At 41.6% G+C, this 11,748-nt stretch overlaps 1 protein-coding gene across 1 annotated transcript in view; it reads left to right on the top strand.

Annotated features, from left to right (window-relative positions):
• Positions 1–309: 309 nt before the first annotated feature.
• The window catches only part of IL16 (interleukin 16), a 75,370-nt gene continuing 63,931 nt past the window's right edge, over positions 310–11,748 (top strand). Inside the window, exon 1 of the mRNA XM_075007065.1 lies at positions 310–416. The gene's annotated coding sequence lies outside the window, so the exon portion shown is untranslated. The remainder of the gene's footprint in view (positions 417–11,748) is intronic.

Raw genomic sequence — 11,748 nt, 5'->3', positions numbered from 1 at the left:
TATTACAACAGAGACAAGTCAGTTAGAATCCAAAGGAAAGATTGAGGTTTTACATTTCTGTTTGTGGTACAGGAAAAGGGTTACAATCTCAGTGGTTGATTCAGTGAAATAACATCTCCTTTATACACATCTGCCTAGCAAGCAGGGCGGTAGTTGGAAATACCCAGTCTAAAGCATTAAAGATTTGCTGGCAAATAGCAAAGGCATTTTCTGCCGAGGAAAAATAGTTATATTGAGTAGTCACTTTTCTTGCTTAGGAGTTACAGACAAATACCCAAACACCCTGGATTTACAGTATATATATTTTATTTTGTAAAGTATTTAACATGCTGTGAAGTGACTCAGCTGCATATTTTACATCCAAGGTGTCACAATCATGAGTCTAAATAAGAAGATACTTTTGATATTTGACGATGGTAAGTGACATATTTATACCAAACTGTTTAGGTCTCTGTAGTGTTTATTCTGATGTTTGAAGATACAAGTGTGCTTCATTTTCAAAGTGTTTTTCTTTGACAATTTAAATAAGAAAAGTAAATAGATAAAAAGTAAAACCAGGGAAATCTTTCTGTATGAATTCTGTGTTTTTGCTTTTCTGTTCACTGTAAGGAATATCTCATGTTAATGTGATAAGAGGGAATTTGGAATGAAATAGCTGCTTAGCCTTGCTTGTTGTTTGATTAATAGTCTCATAAAAAAGGAATGCATATATTTAGCCAGTCATTACCTGAAAAATTGGATGTTCCGACTTTGCTGAACAATATGTTCCCAGGTAAGCATATTTAAAAGTGCTCCAGGTCTGAAGGCACTTTCCTGCAACGGAAGCTTTCCTTAGCTGTCAAGGCCTCTTCAGGCTTGTAATACTATGAAAAATAGACTAGGAACAAAACAAAGAATTATATCACTTACCATTCAAATAAGTTTGCAAATCTATATATTAGCGCTTTCACTAGTAATTAACTCTAGGGAGGAGGATTTAGAAGAAAGTTTGGGGATTGTCAGTTAAGCTTTTGTTAAGATCCAGTGTCTTTTTCTGAATAACTTCTGAACTTGATGTCATTTCAACTGTGCTGTATAGCTTACATTTTAAAAGATTTTATTTTCTTTTATAGAGACTGTATGGAAAAAATACAAATATGCTTTAGCTTCATTGAGAACAGGACAGAGCTAGCATCCAGTCCTATCTAAAACAGGCACATATTTGCAGCCCCTTTCAAAATTAAACTTTAATGTGATTACCTATCACACTCTCATCAGAGAATACTTCCAAACAAGCAAAGTCCAAATGCACCAGTTACTTGAATCAGACTGCAAAGTTATCTGAGGCAGGAAATCAGTAAATTGGTCCAGAATCTCAGCCTCAAATGGGAGACATGTTTGTTTAGCCATATGCTATAAATAAAATCCTTAGACTTGGACTCTTGCCAGTATTATTAATGCAGTGTTCACTTGATAGTTCCATTTATTATGAGTCTTATTAGTAACCACTTCATACAGTATGATTTTAGAGAAAAAGCACACAGAATAGTACATTAACTATACACTGGCAGAATTGCAAGTGGAGTCTTTCAGCAGAGCTGGTATGTTCAGTGCCAAGATTACCCCAGTGTAAAGAAAACACTCTGGTAATGCAAAGTCAATATAGAGACTCCTCTGGTACCTCTCCCTGCTGCTGGTGAATAGGTGATGGCTGAAAGGAAGGGGGCAGAATGCCCTCATCTGCACCAATCCTGGCAGGTTTAGGCTGTTAGTACCCAACATGGGTTTGGGCAGCTGCTCTTATTTATGTGCAGTGCTGACTCCACACACCAGGGTCACTTTTCATCAGTTGTGTACCTTTTCTCTCACCTCTCATCATGGATCTGAAGCCGTTTTTTGCTTCTGCTACCTTTTTTATGGTTCTACCCCACATATACATTATGGTGCTATATGTTCTATATTTTTTGGGGTGATAATGTGTACTCTTACACCATACAAAAATATTTTTAGAATATGGTTGGTAATATTGGGCAGTCACTTGGTAACAATGTGTAAAAATGGACCTGTGTTCTGAATGTCCTGTTTAAGGTAACATTACCAGTTCCTGATTTTTCAGAGATGCCAAGCACCTAGTATCTAGTTGACATCACGGAAGTTGTGGGAGCTCTCTAACTTGAGAGATCTCAAAGTGGATACCCAAAAATTGTGCACCTCAAATTAGGGGACACTTTTGTAAAGTATGGCCTTAAACACTCTATGCCTTCTTTGTGAAGAAGGGGTTATCATATCAGCCTTGTTTGTAAAGTGACCCCAGATCCTCAGATGAAAGATGCAGTAGAAATACATAATATTATTATTTTGTTTTCAATGTTTTAAGTGCAGCCACCATAGCAACACAAATGAGTAAAATATTTACCATGTAGCCTCATGCAGTGCAGAAAGTACAGGTTGAAACTCTCTAATCCAAAATGTTCTCCTCTAGCAACATCTGTAATCCAGCATGATTTTAGTTAGCCAGATGACCACTTCATTTTTATTTAGCCAGATGACCACTGTAATTTACCCCCCGATGTCTTCTAAGAGCCCTGGAAGCAGTTGAAGTGTTGGTAATTTGCTAGATAATATCGATCTCCCAAGCTCTGGCAAATTCTCTCATCCGGCACTGGTCAGGTCCTGAGGGTGCTGGATGAGAGAGGTTCAACCTGTATAATGTATAATGTCACTTCCCACTCTTCATGCATAGACTGGGGATCTCTACTGTGTCCCAAATGTTATGCTCAGGATCCATGGGGCCAATGGGGAAAACAATTCCCAAAGTCAAGAACCCTTAACTCAGACCTCTTTGCTAGCACAAATGCATCAGCTGATCTCAAAATGTCATGTGGGGCATGGAAGCGAACCAATCACTTGGAGGCTAGGAGATAAAGTAGGCAGGGCTTTAAAGAGTAACTGAGTCAATTGTACCCAGACTGGAAGCCAATGGAGTCTCATGGTCATGGTTGAAACATGTCCCCACAGCACTAGCCAACACTCCCACTAAGAAATCGCATCATGGCATTCTGCACCTTATTAAACAGTTGTTGATTTGATAACCAGTGTGGTTAACTAGAAAGAAAGCGTGTTATGACACCAGTTGATTTTAGAGGCTACTGGATTGAATAAGTGAGGTGGTAAGAAAATCAGCCACTGAAATGTTTGACAACACAAATAAAAAACATCCACTTTGAGTCTCTTTATAGCTGTCATGGTATTAGCGAGAAAGGAAAGCAATGTAAATATGAAGGAGGTTCAAGACTCATTTAATGGCAGAGAAGGAGCAGCTGAATTTTACCACTGCCAAGTGCACAGAATGACAGAGACTCAAAAGGTGGCTGCTGCTAAGCCTTTGCACCTGAAATAACAACTGTTCCCACAGATGCAGTAAAATCATCTTACCTAGTCACAGACACTTAAGGGACAAGCAATTGCATTATTTCTTCCCTTTGGTGAAGAATTATCAACTGTGCTTTTTTCCCCCCCCTCCAGGCAAAATACAGTAGTACATAGTACCGGTGTTTGGGTCTAATCCAAAGCCTCTTGAAGCCTGGAAATGTTTTCTCTCATATTAGTGAGCTTTGGAGAAGGGCAGATTTCTGAACCCTCATATGTGGAGTAGTCCTTCACTTCTTAAGTTCTCCTATACATGCCAGTGGGCCTACCTGAAAAGCAAGAGGCTAACTCTGCATCAGGAAGTGAGCCAGAAGCCAGCCTGGAACCTACAATAAATATAAAAACAGCTCACCTTAAATGCAACTTTTATATGGAAACTTCAAAAAAAACACTGAGATCATTTTCATGTGATTTTGCAGATAAAGAAAGTTCATTTTTCCTTCACACTATAATTTTTCCTGATAAATCACATTCGTTGGCAATCGATAATCCCCCTTTCATTCTACCTAAAGGGCCTTTTATTTTGGTATGCTGTTCAGGGGCATATAAATCAAAAGGAAAGGAAAGCCAGATGAAAAAGCAACATTATGTGACTGGCAATGTGAAATAAAGAGGCAAAGTCATAAAAAATAAAATAAAATAAATAAAAATTACCAAACAGGTGAGGCCACATGAATGATTACCGTTCTGGAGCTGCAGTAATGCAAATTCTTTCCAATGCTAACCAGTTGCTTGCAAAATAGCTGGATGCTATATTCAGCACCAAACTATTTACTTGTAACTAAAACTATGTTATATAGGAGGCCAAATGAGATGATCACAATGTTTCCTTCTGGTTTTGGGATCAATGAATCTGAATGACAGAGCGATTTCAAGCACTCAGACACAAGCATTCTTTAGTCCACCTCCATACCAATCCAAACTCTTACACATGATCTAGAAAGAAATGCAAATATTGCTATAAACAAAACATCTCCCACTGGCTATGCCTACACTACAGTGATCTGTTGACAGAAGTTACTGTTGCAAAATATCTTCTGACAAAACTCCAGTTGACAGATCACAGCCACAGACAAAAGCAGATTGCTCTGCCAATCCACCCGCTCAACAGAATGGCCTGCTAGAAGCCCAGCACACAGGGCTGCCCCAGTCTGTTGACAGAGGACCCCCCAGAGTATCCACTTGGCTTTTTTGTTGACAGATTCTGTTGAGGAAGGCATTCTGCCTCATCCGGGAGAGGCAGAAGGCTGGCGACAAAACGGCCAAGACGTATTGTCGACAGAACGCATTTTTAGTGTGAACAAAACCAGGCTGTTGTTGACAAAATTCTCTAGTGTAGCTGTAGCTACTGTGTTAAAAGGCTAACGTTCCTGCCATGCCCCACACGCCACAGGTATACTCAATCAATGCTCAGCAAACAGTCACTGTTGTATTTCATATCACAGGCACAGCTAATGCATCATTCATGTAACTTATGCTCACCACGTGTTATATTTTTTAAAACAGCCCATTTTACCTACACAATAATTAACCCATTTGCACAAGGCTGCACAATCCGGCCTGGAGGTGAGGCAGAAATACTCTATGTTGTATTACCTCTTTTGGTAGCAACCATCTTTTCAAGTGGAAATGTTATGCTCCATAAAAACAGCATTATAGATATCACATCTAAAGCACAAGAAACCATGTCCAACAGAGAAAGACCTCACTGCCAGACAGAGCACCACATGTGTACATGTTGTATTGCACCAGCACACAAGACAAGTGCTTTATTTCAAGGATCTTCTAACCTAACGCAGGCAAAGACAACATGTGGTCTACACTGAACAACAGTTCAATACGAAGAGGTCCTGGTTGCAATTGGTAAGGCTCAAGGTAGAAAGTTTTCACAAAAGAGGTGGGTTTCAAGAGATGTGAATAAGGAGGAGGGTACCCAAACCATGCATGGAAGGAAGCGTGAGGCTCAAAACAGAGGCGGCAGAAGGAGAAAGGGAAGGAGCAAGTGGGGATAGAGGGTGATGTGAGTACCAAGGTAATGAGAAGCAGAAGTCCACCAACACTAGAGGTGAAGACAATACTTTTGACAATCTAAGAACTGAATGAGCCTGAAAGGCAGAGAATTTTAAACTGTTACAGGGAAATACATTTCTATACAATGCATAATTACCTCACAGAACTCATTGCCACTAGCTCTCGATGTCTAGGGCATAACAAGATTCACAAAAGGGCAACTTATAGTTCTACGACACAGGATTCATTGTATGTTTGGAAGAGCTAGCATTGTTCACGTGGCACTACATAAACAAACCACTGAGTGACAAGAATTTACCTGATGAGCAGGCTATGCAATAAGTGTGCCGTTGCGGAGGTTTTGCACTTTCCTCTGATAAAAAGCATAGCCATTCACAATAATAAATGTTAAAAACAAAGAAGAGCTTTGAAAGGGATAAAAGCCCTCCTGTTTCAGCCTTCCCTTAACTAATGAGGGACTAGGAAACTTCTTAGGGGCATATGATCCCGTAATTGCTTAATGCAGCAGCTTACTTGTTCTGAAGCAGCTGATGCAAATCATGGTCAGGCACAAGCTGTGGGGCTGAGGCAGGCTGGCAATTTTTACATTGCTACATTTTGGATGGACTGAGAAGGCAGCAGTGGGCTATAGCTGTCAAGGCAAAGGTGACTAATTCAGGCCTGGCCCAGAGTTGATGTAAAAGAAATTGCTCTTTGCACTTACAGGTTGTCCAGGAGAAAGGAACTTGTGTCAAATGCTTCACAGAAAGGTGGCTAATCTCCTTAGTGAGACTTATGAAGTAACGGGGTCAAGGGGAAATCTCTTCTTACTCCATCAGTCAAAGCTTGCTTTAGTTCTGGGGTCAGGGAACTGTCACTCTTATACATTTTACCCAGTCTAACTGGCTAGTCCTGATTCTATGAACAAGTAATTAAAAACATCCACTAAACATGCAGGGTGTTGGACTAGTCCCACCGAAATCATTGGCACAAGTCCCTACTGACTTCAAAGGTCCAAAATTTCACCCTTGATATTGATATCATCTCGCAACAGTGAGTTCCACATATGCATTATGCTTTGTATGAAACACCTGTTTCCTTTTATTGGCTTTAAAGTTGCCATGTTTTCATTCCACTGCATGCCCCTCTTTCCCTTGTACTCCACAAGAGAGCAAATGGGATTCACTCACTGGGCTTTTAACGCACTTAATATACAGCTGTAATGTCACTTCATATTTCTGCCTTCTCCACACTAAAAGATTTCTCATCATTTCCCCTCATATAGAATTCGTGTCTTTGATCATTTTCAGCGCCATTCTCCCACTAAAATCTTTTTTTTCAGATGAGTTAATGAGAACCAAGCAAAAGCTTCAATATTGGGGAATACCACCAAGCCTGTGGCGTCCCGTATGTTTCCCATTAGCCACATGTGGTGAATACAACACCCTGGTGTGGAGATTCTGGGCTCTGGAGCTGCATGTGGCTCTTGGAGCTTTTAAATGAGGCTCCTCAGAGCCACACACGTGCAGGCCTTCTGTCTGCTCCATGACCTCGCCCTGCCACTCCGTGGGACAACCGTGTGGTGGCAGCAGTGGTGGCTCCTGCAGCTCCTGCCATCACACCTCAGGCCCCAGCGCAGCTTCAGCTGCTGCAGCTCAGGCCCCTGCACAGCCCCATTGTGGCTCCTGTGGTGGCAACTCCGGTGAGTCACCATGTGCAGGGCAGGATGTTGGCTCTGAGGCAGAAGGAGGGCATTCATTGGAGGCGGGGAGATTGGTGTGCCTTGTTGTGGGGGAAGGGGAGGGCATTCAGTCAAGGGCGGGGGAGCTGAGGGTGCCTGTCTCTGGGGGAGGGCATTTATTTGGAGTGGGGGGACACTGGGGGTGCCTGGTTCTGGGGGAGGGCATTTATTTAGAGCTGGGGGGGGACCGGGAGTGCCTGGTTCTGTGGGAGGGCATTTATATACAGCAGGGGAGTGTGGCAGATATAGAAGGACAAGTATGGCAACCCATGAATTACTATTGGATAACACTGCACCAAGCTATACAATAGCATTACAACACTACTATTTTCTATTCTTATCCTTGTACATTCCAACAGCTCACTTTTCCAATCACCACCATGCACTGAGCAAGCATTATATTAAACAACAGAGAGAGAGAACTGCATGAGCAAACAGCCTCTCTCATGATAGTTATGTTTCTGCTCCCCGGCAGCAGTCCAAATTCTGCGGTTCTTGACTGAGCAAAAAATCTCATTGGCTTAGGGACCCTAGAATTTGGCCCGTAGTCAGGAAGTGCAATAGTGTGTGAAAATGAAAAAGGAAGGGAAAAAGACTGCTGATGGTTTGGAGCCTCAGAAGAGGTTTCAGTTTGGTCTGCACTTGGAGAAAAAGCCTCCAGAGTGTTCAGATTTTGTATGAATGAGGTCTGCATCCTTACACAGCTGTGCCTGGGTACTACAATGAAACAGTGCCTATGAAACTGCATGCTGTTCAAATACACTGCCCATGCCAAGTGAGGATTTAGGCAGATAACAGGAAAGATCAATTCCCTAATTCTACTTCTTTCCAGGAGAGAACTTTACTGTCCGGTGTCCACTTGACAGTTTAGAACATGGGTCTTCTCCAAAATGAGACTCTAAAGCAACAGTCTAGCATTCTATATTTGTGACTCCACATAAAATTTGCTGTTTACAAGCAAACAGATGTTGTCTCTAACTGGTGCCCTGCAAACTTACTCTGGTACATTAAACCAAAGCTTGGATCTTTTCTTCTGAGGAACTCCTCAGCTATCACTCAGTGCCACCTATAAAGTAGAGCTGTGTTATTGGGGATGTTGCACAGCGAGGAGAGGCTCAGTTTGACTTTCACGTTACACTGTGTGATCCCAGCAGCGCTGATCTAAAAGTCATTGACAGGGGAATAAGATGGTGCCATTTCACAGTAACATTTTTAACTCAAATCACATTTCTCTTTGATGAAGGCATTGAAGTATTGATTGCAGTAGAGTCCTCTCTAGTATTTACTACTACTACTAGCCACAGAATAAGTCATGGACGGTGACTGTGTGAGGTGGAGGGACCACACTGAAGAGTGAGTGGGTAATTCAGGCTTCTGTTTACATTTCATTTGGATCTGATATTCTGTACCTTTTAAAAGGTCCAGGAGAAAGATGAGGCCTCTAAATTAGCCCCACTATTTAAAATCTGTATCAAAAATAATTATTTAAAAACCAGTTGGCTCAGCCATGGGGCATTTTTATTAGGACAGCAGATATAGGGCCGGGACTTGGCTCCTTTTCCAGTGCTAGCCAATGCATCTGAACCAGCATGTGAAGGGGAAAGTGACAGGCTAGTGGTTTGGCCCATTCACAGCTTATGAACAAGAGGCGGATTAAGAGAGGGAATTGGGACTCAGACACACATTGGACTCAGACACACTGTTAATCAATATTTGGAGGGTTCTATATCACTTTGTTTCTGGAAAGGAAGTGGCCTATAACATTCCTATTGACTTACCATGTAACATAGCTGTGGAAAATTACAAGAAACATGTTGGCTGAGCAGGCCGGCAACCGGAAATCTTTCACTCTATTAGCTTCGTTCCCCTCCTCTGCAAAAGGTGGAACACACTCAATGCCCTGTCTGGGGCCTTTCAAACGAAAGATTACAGAGAATGAGAAAATCCTGGCAAGCCTTTGTCCATTGATCATAAGTATGAGAGACAGAAACTGTCTCCCCAGTTGGTTTTGTTTATCTATCTTTGTTGATCTATTGGTAAATGAGGAAACAATAGTCTTGTTCCAATGTACTGAACTGAATTACTAAAACCTAAGTCATGTGACTGAGGGTGTGTTTTCAATTATTCACTCTCTTCTTCTGCCAGGCCTATGAAGAAAAACAGCCTTCTGCAGGAGTCAGGTTTTTCTGCCTCTGTTGTAAGTTCCCTTTATTTTTTTTTTAATTTTATAATTTCTAGAGGCTTTCCAAAGTAGATCAAGTACTCCAAAATGCCTTTGCTTTTTACCAAAACAAATGATAGTTCTGCCTTTTGGCTGGAAGGTCCAGACTTTTGCGATCGTTCAGTATTTATGCTCAGTAATCAAACTGATGAAGCTCACAGGAAACATTTAAAATGGGATGCAGTTCTTGCTGTTTGTACTAAGTAACGTAAAGCCATCTTGTTCTTGCTAGTAAAGAATAGCAACTTTTCCACTGTTTCATTAACAGCAGAGGATTCCCATTGAGTCTGGGAACTACTCCAAATTATTTACGTTTGTAAATGCCTGGTTTAATATCCAACCAAAAATGCAAACCAAATGGATGCTGCTCAGAAATTATGCACATTGTTACAGAAGACAGTCAGAGGGATTTTTAACATAAAGCTGGGGGGAGGGGGCAACCCTTGCAAAAAGAAGCAACATTTGGTTTGAGTTACAACCCACAGACAGCTTGCATCAGGAGTGCTGGAGGTACAGGAATGGCAAGAGAATATGACAAGCAGCGAGCACACTCGGGGAAAGATAAATGGTTTGGGGAACTGATTTTGAAATAATTGGCTTTTCCCACAGTATATTGAATTAAACTTAGTGGAAGATGGCAATGATTCATGAAGATCTTATAGCACTTGCATTGCTGCTTTCTGTGAAAACAGGGTTTCCTGGAGAGCTTCTAGGACATATTTTTTATGCTTCCTTTTGTTGTTGTAACACTTATGCAGCAGTGAGTCAGTAGCTTTACAAACAACATTGTATTGGTAAAAGCTGGGAGTAGGGGCATGATCTAGTGCTTAGAGCAAGGGACTGGAAGTCGTCAAGACTCCTGGGTTTTATCCACAGCTCAGACGGTGACTGTGTGTGGTATTGGGTAAGTCTTGGAGGGCTTAATTTGGTCTTTGAGACCTGAAGGAGCAGTGGGGGTGGAGGGGCTTGCCTTTGTATTGTCCATGCAGTGATGAAGGGAGACATTACCTCTGCATAAGGCAGAAGAAAGGATGTGGGAAGGGGGTTTATGCAACATGTCCTGCCCCTTTCAGTAAGCATACTGAACACTTCCCCCAAAGTCCCAGCTTTGTAGCTTCAGCCAGAGAGAGGGAGAGCAAGGCATTTCATATCATCTGGGCTTCCCTTTCGCTCAGGGGCTCCAGGTAGCAACAGTATGGATGCTCGGGGTATGGATGTGCTGAACGAAGCAGGGAAGAGGCTTCTTCTGCCCACTCCAACCTCACTCCTGCTGGGCCCTCTTCCAGTGCACCACAGTTTGACCACTCATCTTGCTATGCCTTAATTTTACCCATTTGTAGAAGGGTTCTTTGTAATGAAATACTTCCTGGGGGAAGGTGAGGGCCAGTAACCTTTTGTAAAAGAACAGTCGATGCTGCTTACCTCTGAACTTTCCCTCACTGAACTTTCCCTCCCTGTTTAGATCCCATGCCAACCTCCAATATTATTATTGATATTATAGGCATTCCTGAAAGCATAGATTCCACACTGGAAGGGCAACCAATCTCATCTGAATGTCTGGAGGTAAATTGTGATGTATATTCCATGGACTTATTCTAAAAATGCAGCAGGTTAGATACACAACTTCCTAGGCAATTATTACAGGGATACAGTAAAATCAGCTGCATCTCTCCTTCAGCAGGATCTGAGATTGGACTATTCATCTGAGCCCACTTTCTATCACCCCACTGTTCTAAAGGTCTGTAATTCCCTCCTTCCAAACACACTCAACGACCCAGATGATGTAGCATTTATCATGAGCATTTCTAGATTCATTTCTTAACATACTGAGTGTCCTACTGGGGATTTGTGTTAAAAACAAAACAAAACACAAAACAAAACAAAACAAAAAGAAACCAAAGAGCTGCTAGACTGATTTCTTCACCAGGATTTGATATAAATTGTAGCAGACAGGAAAGTCTTATTTAACTAAAACCCAGTGCAACAAACACCTCCTTCCCCCCAAAAAATAAGTTACACAATAACATGAGTGGGTGTTAGCGTTAACTAATGCAAATTATGCCATGTAAAATGTGTAATACAAAGGGCAGATGTGATACTTAATTAGATCAATGTGCACTATTTCTTGTTATTTGAATATGCATTAGGCTGTTAAAGTTCTGAATATCTGTATACCTCCAAGTGCTTTACAAAAAGAGGATTCTCGTGAGTATTGTTAGCTTCATCTTACTGATGGGGAAACTGAGGCACAGAGAAGTGATGTGACTGCCCAATGTCATCCATCAAGTCAACATGAGAACTGAGAACAGAACACAGGATTACATTCAACCCTGCTGCCTCCCCATGTCTATCTATCTATGTTTAAATA

This window comes from Carettochelys insculpta, chromosome 12, assembly GCF_033958435.1.
Source record: "Carettochelys insculpta isolate YL-2023 chromosome 12, ASM3395843v1, whole genome shotgun sequence".
Classification (NCBI taxonomy): domain Eukaryota; kingdom Metazoa; phylum Chordata; order Testudines; family Carettochelyidae; genus Carettochelys; species Carettochelys insculpta.
The sequence above is the reverse complement of the archived record's forward strand: the minus strand, read 5'-3'. Positions and strand labels throughout refer to the sequence as shown.